Here is a 24,128-nt window from a genome sequence, read left to right as displayed (position 1 = left end):
CAAGATTCCTTAAAGCTCTTGAAATCTAGCAAAAATGTCCCCAACTTCCCCCAAAATTGATTTGAGGTGATGTTATCGGGTCTTAGGTACTGATTTCCCTGAGAATTTTGCCTCTCTACCTCTTTTTCTCAATCTAGAGAAAGTTGGGAATGCAAGTTTTCCATGGTTTTAGGACTTTAAGCAATCAAGAACTAAACTAAAAGCAAAGAGATGGTGAAATGAGAGACTTACCTCTCATGTGTGTGACCTTGAAACAAACTTTCCAACAGCTAGAAAGACTTTAAACGAAGCTTGAGCAAGTTACAGGGCTAGGTTGAGTGTTTCTAGTGTTAAGCCTGGAAAATAGAGGAAACAAATTTAAGGCTTGAGCTTGGCTTCATGGATTTCGGGATTTCAAGTAGAATGGGTGTATTATAGAAGTTGGGAAACTGCCCCCCCCCCCCCCCCCCCCCCCCCTCAAGCTCAAGCTGGGCCTCTATTTATAAAGAAAAAAAAAAGGAGAAAGGGTCTGAAACTCATTCAACTATAGTGCCTAGGACTCAATAGCGATTTTTTACACAAATAGGCAAAGATTCTTCAAAGAAACAGATGCCCAGTCAAACTTTCCTATTTGGTGAAACACTTTCTTCGATTTAGGGGTGGTTTTCACAGTCTTTGTGCATCCAATGGGAGCTTGGGGCATGCCTTCCAATACCCTTCCGGCATTATTCAATCTCACCATGAAACTAGAATCAATCAAAAAACTAGGACCCACAATGAATGAGATGTGCGGTGTTAGACCAAGTTGGAAGGAAGGTATTCTGTTGGCAAGAAATCTGAAATCTGATATAATGCTAGAAAATGCCAAATGTCTTACTCCATATCCAATAGTCCTATAGATCATTGTTAATTTAATTATAGAAATAAATCAACTACCAAATAATATATCTTTATTGATGATGTGGAAAAAAAGATATTAAATATTAGATTTTCCTTGAATGGATGGAAAGACAAGGTCATTTAGATTGCTAATCAATCAAGAAGGTTTCATGTAAAATCAACTTACTTATTAGCTCACATGAAGCGTTTAGAAAATGCATATATACTTGGTTTGAATAGGACATTAAGTCAATTTTCCATGCCTTATTTCTCTATTAGTGGAGACCCATGCGATGCATGGAGTTTGTTAAGGAAAGCTAAATAATAAAACACATAAGAATATACAATTGTTTTATATTTCTAACTTTCTAAATAATTAATAATTATTTATATTTTATAATACATTTAATAATTTTTTACAATACAAAAATAACAATAATTTATTTCAGTTAAACTTGTTCATTGAATTGATCAAACCAACCAACTTGACCAACTCGACCTGAACTGGTCAATTTCTAAAATTTCCTATCAACTTTGGATCAGTATCACTATGTCCATTTGTAAAATGACCAAAACCAAATGACCCGCTCACAGATATATATTAATATTTTATATTTTAAATATATTTTTTTAATACAGGAAATTAAATTCCCATATTTCTTAGTCACAAATATTTTATATTATAAATTCAATTTTTTAATTATTTTTTAATAATGCCAATGTAATTTTGAAATTTAAAATTAAGTTTTAAATTTGATCTTCTAATTTTAAATCTTTTGAACCATCCGACTAAACCAAAAATCAACCCAAACCAATACAACCCAATTTAGTTAGTTTCACTAATGGTTAGTAAATTTTGGGTAGCCAACTCCCAAACCTGAACATGTCGATTTGGTTGGCCAAATAGCCTACAACAAAACTAAATAGGGTTAGGATCAATAGTCCAAATTTCGACAAAATTAATAGTCAAATCACTAATAAATAAAATTAGTTTAATCTCCAAAAATTATTAAAAATTTATAGCAAAAATACACAATTATAGAAAATATATCGATAATGAAAATACAATAAATGACTAATAAAAATACAAAAATACAATAAACACTAAAAAATGTATTAAGTTAGTCAATAAACTTTGTAATCTCACATGATAATTTAATCTCTAATAAATATCAATGAATAAATTATAAAAGAATGCAATAAATTAAATTTAAAAATTTAAATAACAGTAGTTTAATATCCAATAATTATTTAACTTTTTTTAAATAACAAAACCAATATAGATTTATAAATAATTATTGAAAATATATTTATCACAAAAAACAATATATAATTTCTGAAAATAATATAAACATTAATTTTAGTGTATATATATAATAAATAAAGATTAAGATTTTAAGATCATTATCAATGAATATTGTTTTTTTTAAGTTATTTTTCGAGAATTATTAATTGAAATAAGTGAAATTGGTTATTTAAAATATTATTTAGTTATTTAAATAATATCATTATTTAAATTTTATAATTTTAATTATTTATTGAAATTAATAGTCCATAATATTATAACTTATGCTATTATTACATAATTTCATAATTAATTTTGTAAAATATTAAATTATTATTAATTTGAATATTATGTTATGATTATTTTTATTATTAAGATTTTCTATTTCATTGCATAATTTCGTTATTTTAACTATTTAAAATATAGTTATGTTAAATATTTTTATAATTTTAACTATTTAAAATATAGTTATGTTAAATATTTCGTTATTTAAAATATTTAGTTATTTAAATACTTAAAAAAAATCATTATTTGAATTTAAGATATTTAGTTATAGAAATATTTAAATAATTAAATACTTTTCTATATAATTATTTATCTATTGAAATAATAAATGTTTTCTATATAATTATTTAGCTATTTTTAGTATTTTATTATTTTTAATGTTAAATTTCTATTATATGAATAACATTTAATTTTAATAATACAGAAAATCATAATTTATATTGTTAGTACATTATAATTTCGTGATGAATTTTGTAAAAATATAAAACTATCAATAATATGAATATTATTAATTCTCTTACAATTAGTTTTTGTGTTTTTAATAAATATTTTAAAATTATTATATAATTTCGTTAAAATATTTAAATAATTCTTAAATTTTTTAATTTAAGCTTTCTTTAGATAGATATAGATAAAAAGTGAGGAAGAGGATAAATAGGAATTAGAGATAATTTGGACAGAAACTCTCTAATAAATTAGAAATAGGTTAGGAGATAAATAAAAATTGAAGATGATTTAGGAGAATGTGGGGGAGGTAGTTTAGGAGAAACCTTAGGAGAGGATATTGTTGGGAACGGGTTGGTGAGAGAAAGATTTTAGATAATTTTTTATGGGGAATGAAAGCATCTCATTGGTTCTTTAAAAAAATGATATGGAATAAAAAATAAAAAATTCAATAAAAGAGAAAATTCCTAGACTTCCTTGTTTTAATATATAGATATAGATGACAAGGCTAGATGTATTTTGTTTGGATCAAGTGTTGGTATGAGAGTGGATCATTTTCATCGAAGTAGCTCTTTTGTTGGTTGGTATTAGCTCATTAAAAGTTGATAGTGATTGTCACAATGAATTTGCATCCAAATTAGCTCTTTGCGTGTGGGAGATCCGGAAAGATAGAAATAGGTCTTGTTTTGATGGTGACAATACTAATTCTTTCTCAGTTATTCTTGTTATTAACATGTTGATAGTAAAGACATCCCTAATCTAGCATCAAGGATGGGAAATCAAAACTCTTCAATCCAAAAAAGAAGGAAAGATTAGAACTTTTTTTGGTCTCCAACAACAAGATTTTTTTTTTTTAAAGTTGAATGTGGATGGTGGTTTTTTCTCCCAAATAAGGTAGCTTTTGGCTTTGTAGCCAGCGATGTTGATGGAATCTATTGGTGCACAAGATGTGGATTGTGTGTTGCCTCATCGATCCCCTATAATGGCTGAAGCTCTTATAGATTTTAAAGCTCTAAAGAAAAGTTAAGAGAGTTGGGTATCTTAAAAATGGAGTTCAAGTTGGATAACATCTAGGTGGTAAACCTTTTAAGTGGTTGTTCTTTTGATTGCCACCAGGATATTGATATTGAGTTCTGATGCTGCGCAATCCGGACACTCCTAGCTGGCTGTTGACTAGCTCCTGGCTGGCAATGGACGACACCTGAGAAGAAGACGGTGAAGAATTCCCGAGGGGCTTGCCTGGTGGGAATACTCCGATGCTTAAGTTAGAACACTGGGGAAAATAGTAAAGAATGTAAAGTGGCTAAGAGTGTAGGTCACGCTAGATCACTGAGTGTTCAAGATTAGCTCGAGAACAAGTAAGATGATTCAAGATCCGAAAATCAGATTAGATCCCCTCCCCTTTGACTAAGGGGCTCTTATATGGGCGTTCTTGTCAAATTGGGCATAACCGCCATTGGGCTTCTGTCACAGCTGTTATCTGCCAGGGCTGCGCAGGTAACCGTTGCAGGGTACTACCCAATCGGGAGAGTGACACATCCCAGGAGGACAAGCACGCCACCATCTGTCGAGAGACGTGGGTGCAATTTGTTCAATTGGTAGGGACTGCGCCGTTGGTCAGGAGGCGTGGCGTAGTCTGACGGGTATAGTCTTGTCAGATAGAAGCTTCCTGAAAGCATTGCGTCCCTTAGTCACGAGCTACCTTGTAGCGAGCTATCCTGTCGCAAGCTATTTTGTAGCGAGCTCCTTGGGGTACTTCGAGGTGACCCCTCTCAAGGTTGCCTTTGGGGCAGTTTTTCTAGCTAAGTGTTGGAGCGAGATGGTTACCCTAGCTCGCGAGCTAGGATAGACTTGTCCTGGAGTATTCCCTTTAAGTAGTTCGGGGGACCTCGAGCTCGCATACCCCTATAGCGAGCTATGGTGTAGCGAGCTACCCTGTGGGCTTGTTACTTAGTCGCAGTCAGGTTGTGGTGCTAAGTTGTTGCTCGTGCTGAGTCATGTCCACATGTCATCGTCTCAAGGGGTCGGGTCAAATCACCCTCCATCAATTGCCCCCCACTCCTTGGGCTAAGAGTGCTACCTTAGCGTGAGGAGTTCATGAAGTGTGGCAGGTGGATTTGACCGAAATTCAAACTTGATTGACTGATCGCATTAAACGTGCGTGCGGAAGCCAGGGGATTTCTGACTTTTCGAATGTCGAGAAACGCGCCGAGCGGCTCTTAACTCCAGATGTCGTGCAGTCGTCATTACCTCAATCATGGGAGATGTGCAACTAGTCACATTTCGATTTCAAAAGACGTGTGGTCAGCTTGACTGTGAACCATCAGATCTGTCTCAATCTATGCCGTTGATCTGGGGGCACAGTGGCTATAAATAGGACGGCCCCCAGGCCTCATTTTCTTTCACGCTAACTTGCTTTGTCTTTAGATTCTAAAGTCGTGCATCCATCAAGTCTGCCCGAGCTCTTCTCTTGTTCACACCGTTTCATCTTTTCCGGGGAGTCTAATCATTCTGTCAATCATGTTTGGTATCCGTACCACGTTTATCCCCAGGACGGTAAGCAGGACGACGCCACCTTGAGCTTAGGGAGAGCTTGGGAGCAGGCTTCGGAGGCTCGGGAGGCCTCCGTCGAGGTGGCTTCTACTTCTCGGGGCAGAGAGCCTGACACCTTCGGTCCCTCCTCTATGATGATGGAGAGACTTAGATCTCTAGTTCACTACTTTAACCTTCTCGGGGACCTCATCTACAGTCTCCCCTTCGGTAACTTTCCCTGGGAGCATGGTCCCAAAGACATAGTGATCTTCTAAGAACAGCTCGAGGCTGGCTAGTGTCTTCCTCTGCACCCTCTAATAGTGGAGGTGTTGAATCATTTCAACGTCACCATTAACCAGCTCCATCCCAACGCCATCCGGAACATAGTTGGGACTATTTCTTTGTGCTATGAGTATTGTCTTCCCCTTGATCTTGATATCTTTTCTTCCATTTTCTGCATCAAGAATGATACTCCTAGAGCACCTCCGGAAAGGCATTCCTACTACTTTTCTCCCTGTCGTGGCTTAAAGCTCTTGCACGAGCTACCGAACAGGATTCCGGCCTGGAAGCGGGAGTATTTTGTGGTCCATAACCCCGAGGGGTGGCCCTTCCCAACTTCTTGGAGGGCTGCCATCCAGGATTTTGGGGTTGAGTTGGACCCTGAAACACAAAAAACGTTGTTGTCCTGGGCAGCAGAAGGCCTTCTCTGTTCAGACTACTTGGCTGAGAAAAAGCTCATGTAGGCTGGCCTGAGTCTAGGTAGGATGCCTTTTAGGTCGCATAGTTTCTTGTAAAAATATACACCCACCCACCCACCCACACACACACACACATATATATATATATATATTACTAGACTAATACCTTGTGGTTTTTTGGCAGCCATCATGTCTGGTGTTGACGCGCGCCGCCTTCTTTCCAGCAACCAGAAGCGTAAGGCGAAGAGGTTGCATCCTGACCGAGCTTCCCCTTTTGGGGGCACTGAGTTCAAGTCTGCTGAGCCAGACGTTGTTTCTCCACCGCTTGAGGTTCCATCGGTCCCATCTGAAGGAGTTGCCGAAGAAGGCGGCCTCGAGGAGGACGAGCTCTGAAGGCAAGGGCCGTTTCCTCCTGGGCCTTCCCACCCATTCCCCTACCCGCAGTTCCCGGTAGGGAACTGGGAGGGTGTCAATGACTATATCGTGGCTGGGCGGAAGAGTCGAAGGGCGATCTGGCATGAGGAGGTCGCTAGGTGGGGGGAGATGGAGCCCAGGGCGCTCACCGCACTCGCCACCTCTCATTGTATGGTGGTAAGTGGTCTTTTCTCTTTCTTCTCGTTCTTTCCTTTCTTTTCCTGTTTTCTAACCTTAGTCTCTTGTTGGCGGGTGAACTCCACCATCCACGCCATGCCCTCCAGACCAACATCCACTCCGGCGATGATCGCAATCAGAGGGCCAATGTCCAGAAGCTCCAGGGCGAGCTCGACCAGGCCCGAGGTGAGATCCTTCAAGCTCGCAAGGGGAGTGAGGCCCAGGAGCTGCTTGCCTGTGACCAGGAGGCACAAATCTCTAGGCTTTCTGATGAGAGCGTGCACTACAGGGAGGAGTCGTCGAGGGTGGCAACGGAGAGGGAGCTCCTTCGTCAGCAGGTTCGAGACTTGGAGTCTACACTTCTGGACCGAACTCGGAACTTCGACACCATGGTGGAGGTAGAGCGGGCTAAGGCGGTCTGGGACTTCAAGGACTCCCAAGAGTATCACGACCTCCAAGTGGAGTACGGTTCGAGCTTGTACCGCTCCGGATTCAAGCTCTGCTACTGGTTGGTCTGAAAGAAGTTCTCTAGGAACAACCTCGACGGCATCACAATAAAGGGCCTGGCTCCTAAGACAGCGGACCAGGCGGAGGAGGAGGAGCCTGACTCCCCGGAGGACGAGGATGAGGTGGACCTTTGAGGCTGGCAGATCTTCTGTTTTTCTATTCTTCTGATTGACTTCTGGTGGTTCCCGGGTGCCAGAACCCGGTTTTCAAAAATCTTCTTCTTGGGCAGTTGTGCCCTTTTTTACTTCTTGTTGGACTTTACCGAGCTTTTTAGCTCGGTTTTTATTTATGAAATAGTAATGAAGATTTTCCTTTTCTCTGCTAAGTATGGTGTGCTCTTTCATTTTTTGCCAAAGTGATCTCATAACTTGAGCTATTAGAGCTACATACCCGAAATAGGATTTTTCGGTAATTATTACCCCGAGCTATCCCTTAGTGTTTTGAGGCATTTTTATAGTATACCGCGAAGTAGTTATCATGTATGCCTGAACTGCTTGTTTGTAGGTTATTCCTTATTTGGTTCAACTGATGTACTGAGACGAGCTATGCTTCGAAGGGTTTAGACCCGAGCTGCTTACATCTCTGGTACTTCATACTTCGCCTTTACCACTGAAGCGGCTAAGTTTTTCATGGTGCTGAGGTCGTAGTTAGCTCAATGTTTTAGCCCTTAGGCTGAGAGGGTGACTTATAGTCTGCCCTTGGAGATTGCCCATGCATTGGAGGTGACTAGGTCTTATTGCGCCGAGGTCGTGTTAGCTCGGCATTTTGGCCCTTAGGCTCTGAGAGTGACGCATGGTCTACTCAGTAGTTTGCCCAGGCCATAGAGGCGACTGGGTCTTATTGCGCCGAGGTCATGTAAGCTTGGCATTTTGGCCCTTAGGCTGTAAGAGTGACGCATGGTCTACTCAGTAGTTACAGGTAATACTGCCTTAAGTTGATGATATTCCATGCCCGAGGTACTCGTTTCCCTTCAAGGGATTCGAGCTCGTACGTTCCTTCCCTGAGCACCCGTTTCACTCGGTAGGGTCCTTCCCAATTCGGTCTGAGCTTGCCAATGCCGGGCTCAGGTACTGTAACTTTACAAAGGACCAGGTCGCCGACACGGAGATTCCGCTTCTTGACCCTAGTGTTATATTACCGAGCTACCCTTTGCTGGTAAGTTGTGGTCTTGATATATGCAAGGTCCCTTACTTTGTCGAGTAGGTCGAGGTTGGTACGTAGCTCAACTTCATTTGCCTTATCGTCATATGCTTCTAGTCGTAGCGAGGGAACCTCGATCTCAACTGGGATAACTGCGTCAGTACCGTAGGTGAGGTTGAAGGGAGTCTCTCTCGTGGTGGTCTTCTCTGTGGTTCGGTAAGCCCATAGAACACTGGGTAGCTCGTTTGCTCATAGTCCTTTAGCTCGGTCTAACCGTGCCTTCAATCCGCGGAGGATAGCTCTATTCGTGACTTCTGCTTGACCGTTTGCTTGAGGGTGTATGACTGAAGTGAAGTTCTGTCAGATCCCCATGTCTTGGCACCAGTTCTGGAATTTAATATACTCGAACTCCTTACCGTTATCAGAAATCAGTACCCGAGGTAACCCAAAGCGGCACACTATGTTCTTCCAAAATAAGTTCTGGACATTTCGGGTTGTAATTATTACAAGGGGTTCAGCTTCTACCCACTTGGTGAAATAATCCACTGCTACCACTAGAAACTTCCTCTGGCCTGTCGCTGGTGGAAACGGTCCAAGTATATTGATACCCCATTGTGCGAAAGGCCACGGGCTGGTGAGATACTTGAGGTCGGCAGTAGGCTGATGGTGGATTTTGGCATGCTTCTGGCACTTGTCACACTTTCTGACAAGCTCAATAGCGTATGCTTTCATTGTTGGCCAATAGTACCTCTGTCGTAGTGCTTTTTGGGCGAGGGCCCTGCCCACCAAGTGTCCGCCGCACAGGCCGTCATGAGTCTCGCGGAGTACAAGCTCGGCTTCGGAAGGTCGCAAGCAACGCAGGTAGGGGAGCGTGTAGGATCTTCAGTACAGCCATTCGTCTATCATGACGTATTTGGTTGCCTGACACTCTACCCTTCTAGCGGCATTTCGGTCTGCAGGGAGGGTCCCGTGTAGCAGGAAGCTCGCGAACGAGTCAATCCAGCTCGACTCTGCTTGAGCGACAAGAGTGACCTCCTCTGCCCCCCTGAGAATGCTAGGTCGAGGCAGGTTCTCTATGTACACGGTTCTCATGGTGTAATCACTGGTGCTGGCTAACCGGGACAGGGCCTCGGCCTCAGCGTTCTCCGACCTTGGGACTTGCCTGATGAAGTGTGATTGGAAGTTGAACAGTGTCTCTCTTAGTTTGGCTAAGTAGGCGATCATAGTCGGTTCACGAGCTTCGTATTCCCCTGTGACCTGATTAACCACGAGCTGGGAATCATTGCAGATGATGATATGCTTGGCTTTCATTTCTTTGGCTAGAGCTAGCCTGGCTATCGACACTTCGTACTTTGCTTCATTGTTGGATGTCGCGAACTCGAAGCGTAGTGCGTACTCCAGTTTTGTGCCACTTGGGTCGTGCAGATCTATTCCGACTCCGTTGCCCTGCTGGTTCGAGGAGCCATCTACGTGAAGGATCCAGGGCTCCTCATCCCAGTTCGTGCTTGGCCTAACTAGGAGAGATGTCGCATTGGCTGCTACCTCACGATGCTCGAACTCAACCGGCCTAGGAGCTCCGAGCTCGCCCGAACTAGGGGCCTCGTGCTCAACCGGCCTGGGGACTTTGGAGCTGAAAGTGCACTCCACGATGAAGTCTGCTAAGGTGTGGGCCTTAATAGCAGTTTGTGGCTTGTATTGGAGATCGTACTCGCTGAGCTCAATGGCCCACTTCGTTAGTCGACCAGAGACCTCGGGCATGAGTAGGACTTGCCTCAGAGGTTTTTTGGTGAGGACGATAACAGTATGAGCTTGAAAGTACAGACGGAGCTTTCGGTCTGCAATAATCAGTGCATAGGCTAGTTTTTCAATCCCTGGATATCTTGTCTCTGCTCCCTGCAACACTTTACTAACATAGTAGATAGGTCGTTGGACCCGATCTACTTCTTTTATTAGTACCGAGTTGACCACTTCGTCACTTGCCGAGAGGTACAACTCTAAAACATCGCCCCCTTCAGGTTGGGTTAAGACCGGTATGCTAGCGATGTACTTTTTGAGCTCGTCAAATGCGAACTGGTAGTCTTGGGTCCATTCAAACCCTTTGCTTTTAATTACCTTAAAGAAAGGTAGGCAGCGGTCTGCCGACTTGGACATGAAGCGGCTCATAGCGACTATTCTACCGTTCAACCTCTGAACTTCCTTCATTTTCTGGGGTGGTCTCATATCTAGGATGGCCTTTATTTTGTTTGGGTTGGCTTCAATGTCGCGCCGGTTTATAATGTATCCCAGGAATTTACCCGAGGTAATGCCAAAGACACACTTATTCGAGTTCAACTTCATATTAAATCTACGCAAAATTTCAAAAACTAAGTGCAAGTCTTGTATTAAGTCGCATGAAAACTGGGTTTTGACGACCATGTCATCTACATAACATTCTACTTTTTGGCCAATCAATGGCTCAAACAATTTATTTACAAGTCTTTGAAAGGTTGCCCCGGCATTTTTTAGCCCAAAGGGCATGACCTTGTAGCACTACAGGCCAAGCTCAGTTTTGAAGGCAGTCTTTTCTTCATCTGTTGGGTCCATCCTGATCTGGTTATAGCCCAAGTAGGCGTCCAAAAAGCTCAGCAACTCAGGCCTCGAGGTCGCGTCCACCAGAAGGTCAATCCTGGGAAGCGGGAAGCAGTCCTTTGGGCAAGCTCGGTTCAGGTCGGTGTAGTCAACGCACATGCGCCATTTACTGTTGGCCTTTTTCACCAGAATGGGGTTGGCCACCCAGCTCGGGTAATGGACTTCCCTGATGAAATCGGCTGCAATGAGCTTCCCGACCTCCTCGTTGACTGCCTTCCATCGCTTTGGGGCTAGGTTGCATTTCTTCTATCTAACGGGCGTAACTTAGGATCAGTATTAAGCTTATGAGTTATGATGCTAAAGTATATGCCGGGCATTTCTGTCGTTGACCATGCAAAAACATCTAAATTTTCAAGTAAAAAGCGTACTAGTTTAGATTGCAGAGGCTCCTCAAGGGAAGCACCGATCTGAAGCGTTCGGGCTGGGTCCTCTGTCGAGGCTAGGATGGAGACGGTCTCTTCGGTGGAGCGACCGCGGGTGCCACCGTGAGAGGCACGTTCAGACTGGGAATCCCGTCCGTAGAGAGGGGGACGGTGAACTGTCCAATACAGACAGTAGGAAGTTGGGGTTGCTCCCCATAAGCGTTATGACTGGCACCACATTCGGCGTTGCTAGAGGAGGCCAGGAATGCTGAGATTTCAAAAAGGAAACTGTAAAAGCTTAGAGGAAGGCTTTTTGAAGCGTTTCCCACAGACGGCGCCAAATGATGTTGCGCAATCCGGGCACTCCTAGCTGACTGCTGACTGGCTCTTGGCTGGCAACGGATGACACCTGAGAAGAAGACGGTGAAGAATTCCCGGGGGTCTTGCCCGGTGGGAATACTCTGATGCTTAAGTTAGAACACTGGGGAAGATAGTAAAGAATGTAAAGAGGCTAAGAGTGTAGGTCGCGCTAGATCACTGAGTGTTCAAGATTAGCTCGAGAGCAAGTAAGATGATTCAAGATGCGAAAATTAGATCAGATCCCCTCCCCTTCGACTAAGGGGCTCATATATGGGCATTCTTGTCAAATCGGGCGTAACCACCACTGGGCTTCTGTCACAGCCGTTATCTGCCAGGGCTGCACAGGTAACCATTGCAGAGTACTACCCAATCGGGTGAGTGACACGTCCCGGGAGGACAAGCACGCCTCCATCTGTCGAGAGACGTGGGTGCAATCTGTTGAATTGGCAGGGACTGCGACGTCGGTCAGGAGATGTGGCGCAGTCTGACGGGTACGGTCTTGTCAGATAGAAACTTCCTAAAAACATTGCGTCGCTTAGTCGCGAGCTATCCTGTCGCGAGCTACTTTGTAGCGAGCTCCTTGGGGTACTTCGAGGTGACCCCTCTCAAGGTTGCCTTTGGGGCAGTTTTTCTACCCAAGTGTTGGAGCGAGCTGGTTACCCTAGCTCGCGAGCTGGGATAGACTTGTCTTGGAGTATTCCCTTTCAGTAGCTCGGGGGACCTCGAGCTCGCATAGTAGCGAGCTTCCCTTATAGCGAGCTATGGTGTAGCGAGCTGCCCTGTGGGTATGTTACTTAGTCGCGGTCAGGCTGTGGTGCTGAGTTGTTGCTCGTACTGAGTCATGTCCACGTGTCATCGTCTCAAGGGTCGGGTCAAATCACCCTCCATCAAGTTCCTTTTGAAGGATATTTTGAAGTTTTGTAATGGTTGTAGCATCAACTTTAGGTGGATTCCTCGTAAAGTGAATTTTGTTGCTCTTTGGCCATGTTATGTTTTTCTTTTTAGTTGTGGCAAAGACTACTTTTCTAATTTGTTTTTTTGCTAAGGTGCATAGTATTTTTAGTGTATATGTGTGTGTGTTTTGTTTCTTTTCTTCTATAGATGGATGTAGTTCCTGTGGTTTGTGGTTGGTTGCTTTGCTCTCTTTAATTAAATTCTATTTACCAAAAGATCCAAAATAGTATTTCATTTTGAGAAGACCATAATATGCTATCTTTTCACTCAAATACAAGAGAGAGACTCAACAAGTGTGATGTACCCTAATTGAAATAACATAAATACCCTTATGCATTTTGGCCCCATTCATTGTTCCTTGTAACTACAACCATAGAATTACAAATTTAGCATCCTTATTTCTATTCAAAAGTTTGGCAAGGTTTCCCTTGTATCTACTTTTATTGTAGAAGTATGGAATCATTTTAACTTTTTTTTTTTTGCATTTCTTAGATAAAAAGACTTCAAATTGATTTATTTTTTGCAAACATATTTTGTAAAATAAATAATTTTAATGGGATAATAGAGATAATTACAGATGGACACTCTTTACTTGGAGAAAGGGTAGTGACACTTAGCCCTCCAACCTTTGTTTTGCAACAAGACTCCTTGAACTTTTGGATTCTAGCACTTTGCCTCCGTTGTTAGCATTTGTTGGTTATCTTCAAGGAATATTCTATTAAACATTTCCGGCCAAAGTACTCTATTGTTATTTTATTAGACCATTTGGCCTTATAAGTTTTTCTAAAATCCTAACTCTTACATGTTTCTCTCGATTAATTTAGTTAACAAAGTTCATCTTGAAAATGCCTTGAGAGAATAATTAGTTCATTAGTGCCTTGGGAATGATTTGAGCTTTAAAATGGTTATTTTCTTCATTTTCATATTTATTATTCTCAACCCATAAAATCTTGATTGAGCAATTTTGTAATTTTACTTTCATTGTCAACACTATTACTTGGTTAGTGGGAAAAGTGTTGGGATCTAAGGGGCCTTTTCTTCAAGATTGGAATCAAAATTGAAATCCCTTGGAATCAGAATCAGAATAATCTATTTCCCTACCTACTTGGTTCAAACAAGGTGGAGGCTGGAATTGCTATTCCCTCAAATGGAGGAATGCCATTCTATTTGGAGGGGAAATCAGAATCCCACTCCACCCAACCAAACAGTTGTAATTGGAAGTGTCCATTCCAATTCCAATCTCAGACCCTATTCTCATGAACTAAATGGACCCTAAAAGTTTAAGAGGGTCTTTGTTAGAAAATGAAATTTGGGGGCTAAGTGTTACCACCCCGTAATTAACTAATGTTATGACACTCTTAACTAATGTTGTGAGACTTGGATCCCATGAAGCCACAATTCTCATTAGGTTACGTTTTCACTAGTTAATTAGGCGGTTAGTCCATTTAAACCATAGAAACTATTATTTCTTTATTTGGGAAATTTTCAAATTCCTCAACCCCACAAAATTTTATCTATTTGTAGTTGGGAATAGTGATAGGTGGGGGAATCTTACACAATACAAGGGGAGGTATTATATCATAGATGGGGGTTTTGGAAAATAAATGTTGTACGATTTGAGGTGTGCCGAACTGAACACATAGCAAATAAGATCCTACCCAACTAGACGGAGCCGAGGTCGAACAGTGAAGCCGTGCATCGAAGAGATCTGCAGTCAAAGAAGGACATAGAGGCCTGAGGAGGTGATCCCTAGGAAGGCATTCCAATGCTCAAGTTAATAACAAGAGGATGAAGTTAGTTGGGCTAAGCTTTAGAGGCGATCAAGTATGAGTTGAAATAGTAGTAAGGTAGCAAGAGAGCTAGAGAGTTAGGGGAGTTAAATATCCTTTACCATGAGGAAGAGATGTCTTTAAATAGGTGAGTGTTCATGTTGTATCCGAATAGGTTCTTGGCAGGGTTATCGGGATGGGGCCACCCACTGAGGTTCTCAGGAGGCTCTGCCTTCCTTGACAGGGGCGTGTCTCCTTATCCATGTGGGACTTTGCTTCCTTGTAGAGTCTTTGGTGGCGTTGCTGCTTGGACAAGCACTGGCATGGCCTAAAGATGTGGGGTAGGATAACACCCGAATAGGTGGGGTTTTGGAAAATAAAATCAGAAAACAAATAAAAAATTGTGGGGTAGGATAACACTAAGATTTGTCTATTTCTTATTTGACTAGGACTTTGAAAGGAAAATGGTCACCTATCACTGGTTCAACTACTCAATCCAATCTCAAGCTTATAACACCGCTCTAAACTTCCTGAAATCCTAAGAGAAATGCTTTCGGCTTCTAAATCAGCTTGTTAAAGTTTATAAGTAGGAATTTATGAATAATACTTTTTAATTACTGATTATCTAATGCTTTAAGAAATGGGAACCACAACCAACCAATACATGGTGGCTTAATTGGTAGGATCTATTCATTGAAGTAGAAGCTTGGGATCACATCTCATTAACACTAGGGTTAGGGTTGGGGAATGGGCTACTCTGGTTTGTAGCTCCATAAAGCTAAAAAAGGGTAAATTGTTGAAACCTCCCTTGAAGTTTCTAACAAAGAGGCATGAAAATATACAAAATACCCATGTGATTACTTTTGACCAAAATGTTTATTTTCCACATTTTCTCTTCATATCAATCACTACCCCAAACCCTTCCAATCTCTTTTCCAAAATTGAATTATTTTCGAAGTTTAACCTTCATATCGATCTCTCAAAGGTAAAAACACAGATTTAAATTCTCTTAATTTTTTGTTGTTCATAAAGTTAGTATTGTTTAGGGAGAGGTGATTGCAATTACCAAACTTCAAGGGAGGCTATAGCAAAGGTCAGAAATTTTAGGGGAGGTTTCAATAACTTACCCCTAAAAAAGAATTGGGATTCACCGTTGAAGGTCCCAATAGAAGCAAGGGAAAATTTCTTAAATTACCCTTATGATTTAGTTAATTGACTAACTCTATCCTTATTGTTTACATATTGTCTTAAGGTACCCTTAAGTTTTTTGATAAATGTCTAAAACATCCCCTGCTGTTAACTTTCCATTACACTCCATCACATGTGACATCAAGTGACTGATATATATATATTCCTAAAAATTCCTAAAATACCCTTTATCGTCTTTTTGCAATGATTTTTGGAAGCAAGTTGAGGAGTTGACTGTTAAGGAATTGAATCTTCTCTCTGTGGCTTAAGAATGTCATTGAAGCCAGGAGGGCTTCTTGATGGATTATCTCCTCCAATGAGCAAAAGGAAGAGAGTAGGGGGGAAATGAAGATCATGTGGCAGCTACCAAAGAATACAAGGGGAAGATTGAATTTGAGCTCAACAAGATCTGCAATGGCATCCTATGTCTACTTGAGCCACACCTCATCCCTTCATCATCTGTTGCAGAATCAAAGGTGTTCTACCTTAAGATGAAAGGTGATTACCATGGTACTTGGCTGAATTTAAGACTGGCGCTAAGAGGAAGGAAGCTACTAAGAGCACATTGTTGGCTTACAATTCTACTCAGGACATTGCTCTTGTCAAATTGGCTCCACTCACCCAATAAAACAAGGACTTGCACTCAACTTCTCAGCGTTCTATTGTGAAATCCTGAATTCACCAGATCGTGCTTGTAGTCTTGCAAAAGCATGCTTTTGATGAGGTCATTTCTAAGCTTGACACCGTGGGTTAGGAATCGTACAAGGATAGCACATTGATCATGCAACTCCTCCGTGACAACCTAACACTGCGGACCTCTAATATTATGGAGGAGGCTAGGGATTAGATCAAAGAAGCCCCTAAATGGGAATCAGGTGAGGGCAACAGTGATGAATTAATCTTGACCAAAGGCAAATGGTAGATAAATTGGGTTTGCTATGCGGATGGGCGTTGTATTTGCAACTTTTCTTTGTTATAGATGTGCTTCAGTTTGTTGTAGAAAAAGATAATTTTAGTTTATAACTTTGGAATGATTTCATTTTATTACTGTTAAAGCAAGAAATTCATGCATTTGTCGGTGCCATCGGCTGGGGTGGTGAAGGGGAAAGGAGGGGAAGCCATGAGCAACCTTTTCTATGCGGTGGCCTTAGATCTTAGCAACTCTTAGAATTACTTCACGACATCTAACTTTCCAGAAGAGCCCACCACAGAGGCAATGTCAAATGTGGCCATAGGGGAATCAGGTAAGCCAGGAAGGAATCGATAGCTAGTTCTGTTCTTGTAGTAGCCCCTAGCAAAGTAAATGCATGGCTTCCACCCAAACCCAATAGTAAAAAGGAGGGCAAGAGGAGTAATAAGAAGTTTTGTTGTAAAAATAATAAAGAGGTAGAATGGAATTTACAGTAATCGCTTTCCAACCGAACTTGCAGTGGTGTGATGTTGTTGCAGAAACTAGGAACTGAGAATTGCAGGGAGAAGGAGGGCTGAGTCATGCCACTTGATCACTCTCCTTAAAACCGCATTTTCCCCCTATGATGCAGTCGGGTGATAGCAAATCGGTCACCAAGATAAAACGGTCCATAGGCTTCTGGTAGGCATGCATTCGCTTACCAGACCTCCGTGAACCACAAGAAAGATGATGCTCAAATTACAGAGAAGACAGAGAAGAAGATTATCAAAAAATGTTATGTGAAAACTGGGTCAACCAACATCCCTTTTATAGATTGGTCTCAGACCTGAACGGACACAGATGTGTCCTTTCAGACAGGAGCCTCTTCAGAATAGTGCACTTGTTCGAAGAGGCACAAGGAGGAAGAAGAGACACGAAAAAAGAAATTGATTTATTTTAAAATTAAATTCAAAATTGAAGAGACACATTTTAAATTGAAAAGGTGTAATTTGGTTAGAACAAAATGATTCAGTGCATTTCGCGCACATACATGTACACGCGCCCTCGCCCCGGCCCGGCTTGGCTTGGCTTGGCTTGGCTTGGCTTGGCTCGGCGCGCATGTAAAAAGCATCCCCAACCCCCCACCCTCCGCCTCACATGCATGAAATATCTATAGTGCTCTCCTCCAAATATACTCAACTTCCCCTCCTTTCCCAAGCAATGTGGGACAAGGAGTATTCCCATGCACTCAAGGGTGGAAAGAGAAAAGACAAAAGATAAGAGAGGGAGGAGAGAGATTCTTGAAAATTTGAATCTCCCTCCAACAATCCCCCACAAGATTCAAAATTACAAGAAGATCGAACAATCTAAGCATCGCAGTGAGAAAAGTATTCATGGTGACGTCTTTTGTACTTCAATCAACACTTAGGTATGACAGGCTATGTTATAGAGTATGGGTGGAGTCAGACTCCTTCAACCTTTCCTCTTTGTCGTAACTAGCTAACCGGTCAACCAATTCAACTCACCAGTTCTTTAGTGGTTCTTTGTTTTGGAACATTTCAGCCTTGTTCCCCTCTTGGAATTATGAGTGTTTTAGAGATTTAGCCCTATATCTCTTTTAAAAGCGGCCACACTTCACAATCACATAGATCAGTTATTAACATGCATTGCACACACCATTCTTAACTAATTAAGAGTCTCATGCTCAACCTCCTCAAACTGCAGTGAGCACTATCTTACCTCGGCATCTGAAATGGGACACAAATTGATAGTGCTTTCCCAAATCATCTAGCGACTCGTTTTTACCCATTCAACCTAATTCCAGGGATCTCCTTTCACATAGGTTGGGTGTCCATCACTAATGACTTTGTAACAAGCTTCAGCCCCATTCCTACCAATGCCTCATAAACCACCTTAGAAGTCTATGGTTTGGTTAATGAATTTGCAAGGTTCTTTTCAGACCTTACAAAATATAGAGCGATTGCACCTTTGCTGAGGTATTGTCTTATTAGGTTATGCCTTAATCGGATGTGCCATATTTTACCGTTGTACGTCTGGTTCTTGGCTCTGACAATTGCTGCTTGGCTATCACAAAGGAGAGATATGGACGGAATCGGTCGTGACCAAAGTGGTATATCTGCTAGTAAGTTCCTTAGCCACTCTGCCTTAGCCCCCACCAATTCTAGTGCAATAAATTCGGCCTCCATTGTTGAACTTGTATTGCATGACTGCTTTACCGATTTCTACGATACTGCTCCTCCACCTAGAGTAAACACATATCCACTAGTGGAAGTACCATCCTTTGACTCTGAAATCCAATTCGCATCAATAAAGCCTTCTAAAGTAGGAGGAAAATCTGAGTAATGTAAACCAAAATTTATGGTTCCTTTTAAATATTCTAATAATCTTATTAGAGCTTCCTAATGTTCGTTTCCGGGATTATGAGTATGCTGACTTAACTTTTCCATAGCTATAGCTATGTCTGGTCTTGCACAGTTCATTAAATAAGACACAAATCCAATTATACTTGCATACTCCTTTTGTGAAACAGGTTCTCCTACATGTTATGTTTCCTTAGGTGAATACTACAGTCAAGAGGTGTTTTAACTGGTTTACAATCATAGTGTCCAAATTTCCTAAGAATACTCTCTACATAATGTGATTGGGGGAGAATAAAGTTTCCTTGTTGTTTATGAATTTTAATCCCTAAGATTACATCAGCCTCACCCAAGTCCTTGGTATCAAATTTGGACATTAGAAATTGTTTTGTTTTTTTTTACTACCTCTAGACTAGTTCCCATTATTAGCATATCATCAACATATAGACAGATCATGACTCCTTTATTATTTTCAAATTTGCTATAGACACATCTATCAGAATCATTTCTGTTACATCCATTAGTTATTAACACATTATCAAATTTTTCAGGCCATTGTTTGGGAGCTTGTTTTAAGCCATATAGAGACTTAATTAATTTACATATTTTATTTTCTAGTCCTCGCATTATAAAGCCTTTAAATTGCTTAATATATATTTATTCTTCTAATTCCCCATTTAAGAATGTTGTTTTCACATCCATTTGATGAACTACCAAGTTGTAGATGGATGCTATAGCAAACAAAACTCTAATTGTTGTTAGCCTTGCAACCGGGGAGTAGGTGTCAAAAAAGTCTACATCTTCTTTTATCTAAACCCTTTAGCAACTAACCTAGCCTTGAATTTATCTATTGTATCATTTAGTTTTAGTTTTTTCTTAAAAGTCCACTTACAATCTAGTGCCTTAGTTCCAGGTGAGAGATCTACAAGTTCCCAAGTGTGATTAGTGACTAAAGAGTATATTTCACTTTTATGGCTTCCTTCCAAAATATTGCATCAAGTAAAATTACGACTTCCTGATAGGTTAATGGGTCCTTGTCCACCAAAAATGTGAACATTTAGTCACCCAAGTTTATTTTTCTTTTTGTCTTTTATATCTCCTTAAGTATGGTTCTTGCCTAAGTGAAGTATTGACTCCTTGAGTACTTACCTATTCTTGTTTCTAATTAGGTGTTGGGAAGGTTCCTTATTTATTGTTTTTTTTTCTCCAAGGAAAGATGTGCTCAAAGAACTTTGCATCTCGGGACTCTATTATTGTGTTGTTTTTGAAAATATTATCAATTATTTTAATTACAAGGAACCGATAAATTGTACTATTTTGTACATATTCAATGAATAGACAATCATATATTTTCAGTCATAATTTCTTTCTTTTAGGTTCGGTGATTCCAACCTTTACTAGGCATCCCCAAACTTTTAGGTAGTTCAAATTTGGTTCTCTGTTATGACAAACTTCAAAAGGTATCTGTCCATTCTTCTTGGGTTGTATTCTATTATATAGGTGACAAACCGTTAGGATTGCTTCCCCCCACAAATTTAGATGTGCACCTGATAACTCCGCATTTTGATGCCTTAAGGGCATCAATTCAGGGGTATTTTCGGCCTTAAAATAGTCAAAGTGCACCATTTTCCTAGTTAAAATCAATTATGTGACCTCTAAGGGTCTCTGTGCAAATTATGTAGAAAACTAGAAAGTTTTTATGGCCGAAATGCAGTTTTTGGGAAGCTGGTGTAAAGTCCAGTTGAGAGAGGGGGTGTTTTTGTGAAAAACAGAAAGTAGAAGGGCGCCTCCTAGCTGCTAAACCCAATTTGGCACCCCTCCTAGTGTATCAGCATGCCACGCATTAGCAAACCCTAGGACGCCTTTTAACCCACTCTTTTCACTCTTAACAAATCCTAACCACCCCTAACGGCTAAATCCTCACCTTCCATCCCTTCTAATCTCCACAATCCATTGTAAGGTATTCCCTTTGTAGCATTCTAACCCTAGGAGCCACCTATTCTACTAATCCTTACCATTTAGCTCCCCATTAATAAATCTCAGCGACTCCCTCCATCTTATATCTCATCCTTTCAATCTAGGGCACCACATATTCTTTTAATCTTAACCCTTCAACCCTAGATGTTCTAATCTACACCCTCCATTTCTAGGTGCCCAAATCCCAGCCCTACATAATATTGGGTAACATCTCCTTCCATCTTCAGCCATAGGATCACCCCAAAACCATCTTAGCCATCCATTAGAAACCCTAGGGCATCCCTAACTTTGCTAAATCCCAGCTGTCGCCCCCATCTTTCTCCCTGTTTTCAGTTGTTTTTTACCCTTCTCTATAAAAAGGGTCCCAGGGGCCTTGTAAAAGGAGTTGGTCAATTCACCCAGGTAAGAAGGAAAGCTGATCTTGAGAAGTTCAAGGGTAGAGGAAGAGGATGATGCCCAGGCAAGAGGGGGGTTCCTACTTGCAGTTCGCTAACACCACTACTGCCACCTCTGGATTTGAATCCCAACCAATTTTTCTTCAGTTTTAGAATTACTCTCTGTTCTTTAATTTCCAGTTTAATTTTTCCTTCATACAAATTTCTTTTTATTAGATTTAGTTTGTGTTTTATTTCTTTTTTGCAGATCTGAAATTTGGCCAAGTAAGACGGAAGGCCTAGCTCGAGAAGTTCGAGGGTCAAAAGAGAGATCCGGAGACTACTACTTCTGATCAGATTCTTAAACACTTTTATTTCGTTCCCTTTATTTATTTGTTTCTGTTATTTATTTTTATGCATGTGTTATTCTCAGTACTGTTTGAATTTGGTTTTAATGAATGCTATATTTTTCTTTTTAATTAATTAATTTTATATTTTTGCAACTCCCCTTTGTGTTCTCTCTCCCGGATCTAAGTACGTAATTATTGTTCCCCTCCTTCCCTGTGGATACAACCTATTCTCATCACTTTACTGCGTTAGTAGTTGTTTGAGAATTGGAATAAAATTATAAATCTTTAAACTGGTTTTCCGGAGTGATTAGCGATGCGCTTCCAAACACATCAAGTTTTGGGTGTCGTTGTTGGGGAAGCAACAGAGAAAATTTTTTATTTGCTTTATCCGTATCTATTTCATTATTTTTTTTTATTTTTGTTTTACTACTTGATTCGTTATCTCATTTTAATTCTTACTTTTCTTTGATTTTGCAGGACGAAATAGTGAAAGGTGGGGAACCGAAGCATTACGGGACTGCGGGAGAAAAGAGAAGAGAAGAGAAATTGGATTGCGCTTCAGGTGTAGTCATCCCATTTTATTTTTATTTTTGAACTCGTTTTTTTAGTAGAATAGTAATTTTCAAATTTTTAATTAATTTTTTCTCTAGATCTGATTTATTTTTTTTAGTATTATTTCTCTTCCATTTTGTTTCTAGATCTATTATTTTTCTTTATTTTAATTTCTTGTTTGAATTTTTTTCCTTATTAGGTTTGTGTTTTTCTTTTATTTCAAAAAAAACAAAAAAAAAATCGTTTATTTTATTTTATTTTATTTATTGTAGTATAATTTTCTTTTGTTTATTTGATTTTTGGTTTAATTTTTAGAATAGCAATTTTCTTGTTATAATTTATTTTGGTAGTTGTTAATCTTTTTAGCATAATTATTTCTTTTATTTTCTGTTTGTTATAATTAGTTGTTGCCTTATTTAATTTCCTTTTTTTTAGTTATTTAATTGAATAATTAATTGTTAACTAGGAAATTGTCCAAATTTTCGAATTCGAATTTAAATTTCAAATTTGAATCTAAATTTTAATTTTCATTCAAATCTGAATTTGAATTTGAATTTCAAATTTAAAAAAAAATAAAAAAAAAATAATATTTTAAAAGTTTTGCAATTGCATCCCAACATTTAGGGTTTGATATTCTAGAGCATGCATCATATAGGTTTATTTAATTGCTGAAATTATTTTGTTAGTTGTGAATGTGCTAGGTTTCTTTTTATTTTAATTGCTTCTTGTGCTTAGTTTATTTTATTCTTTTATGTTATATTGCTGAATTGCATTTTAGAAATAATTGTTCATGCATTATAGTTAGATGCATTCATTTTGTTTGATTGTTTTGTTTTGTTAATCCATTTAAGGGCGCCCAACTTAAATAAGATAAGGTGGGGATTACATCACCCTTCCTTGGCCCAAAAATCACCCCCATTCATGTGCGGTTCACCCTAACCCTAATTTAAATTTTGGATAGAAAGATCTTGTAGGGAAGCCTCACATTTGGTTCAAAGGTGTGTTGAATTTTAGGAAAGCTTGTAATTACTTTCCATAACCGGTGGTTGGTGTTTAAGGAAAGTGGTTAAACGGCTATGCCAAAGTGGGTTTTGTGGTCACTTAATTAGGTCCTTGCGAGAGAAAGGGGAGCCTCCCACATCCCCACCTCTTACCTGGCTAACCAAAGGAAGTGGTGTAATTTCAAGTAAACCTAAGAGGATTCACATTGGTTGAATCTAAAAATTGAATTTAAATTTAAATTTCAAAATCTAAATTTGAATTTAAATTTCAAATTTCAAAAAAAAATAAAAAAAAATCAAATTTGAATTTAAATTTTAGGAATTTAAATTTCAAAATCTAAATTTGAATTTAAATTTCAAACTTCAAATAAAAATTTAAAAAAAAATAAGAAAAGAAAAAAAAAATTAAAAATTAAAATTTGAGTTTAAATTGTAGAATTTAAATTTAAAATTTCGAAAAAAAGGGGGGTTAAAACAAAATGAATTCAATGGTGTGATGTTGTTGTAGAAGCTTGGAACTGGGAGTTGTAGGGAGAAGGAGGGTTGAGTCGTGCCACATGGTCACTCTCCTTAAAACCGCATTTGCCCCCTACGGTGCAGCCGGGTGATCGCAAATCGGTCGTCAAGATAAAACAGCCTATAGGCTTCGGGTAGGTGTGCACTCACTTACTAGACCTCCGTGAACCACAGGAAAGATGATGCTCAGATTACAGAGGAGACAGAGAAGAAGATTGTCGAAAAATGTTGTGTGAAAACTGGGTGGACCAACATCCCTTTTATAGATTGGTCTCAGACATGAATGGACATAGATGTGTACACGCACACACACATGCACCCGTGCCCATGCCCTGACCCGACCCAATTAGGCTCGGCTTGACACGCGTGTGTGAAAAGCACCCCCAACCCCCCTTACATGCATGGAATATCTATAGTACTCTCCTCTTATGGGTCCCTACCCATAGAGAGAGCAAAACTACAAAAATACTCAACTTCCCATCTTTTCCCA

Source organism: Nelumbo nucifera, chromosome 1 (genome assembly GCF_055504915.1).
Source record: "Nelumbo nucifera cultivar China Antique chromosome 1, China Antique-T2T, whole genome shotgun sequence".
NCBI lineage: Eukaryota > Viridiplantae > Streptophyta > Magnoliopsida > Proteales > Nelumbonaceae > Nelumbo > Nelumbo nucifera.
Note: the sequence above shows the minus strand (reverse complement) of the source record.